Genomic DNA, 294 nt, shown 5'->3' with positions numbered 1-294 from the left:
TGAGCAGAACAGTCTGATGACTATCACACAAACACACAGCCTCCCCTAAGTGATACCGCATGGCCATGCTTGACACACACACACACACACACACACACACACACACACGAGACCAGCAAATGATGTTGTGAAACATTTTATAACGTGAATTTCCATTTCTCTGATCACATTCAGTTCCTCCTATGTTGAGTCTTGAGGGATCACCTCCTACTAGTGTTTTCATTAACACACACTTTCAATGCCATTCTGTTAAATATTGTCACTAATAAAGGATTAAGCCAAGATGACAAAACA

Source organism: Oncorhynchus masou, chromosome 16 (assembly GCF_036934945.1).
Source record: "Oncorhynchus masou masou isolate Uvic2021 chromosome 16, UVic_Omas_1.1, whole genome shotgun sequence".
Lineage (NCBI taxonomy): Eukaryota > Metazoa > Chordata > Actinopteri > Salmoniformes > Salmonidae > Oncorhynchus > Oncorhynchus masou.
This window is presented reverse-complemented; position numbering follows the sequence as displayed.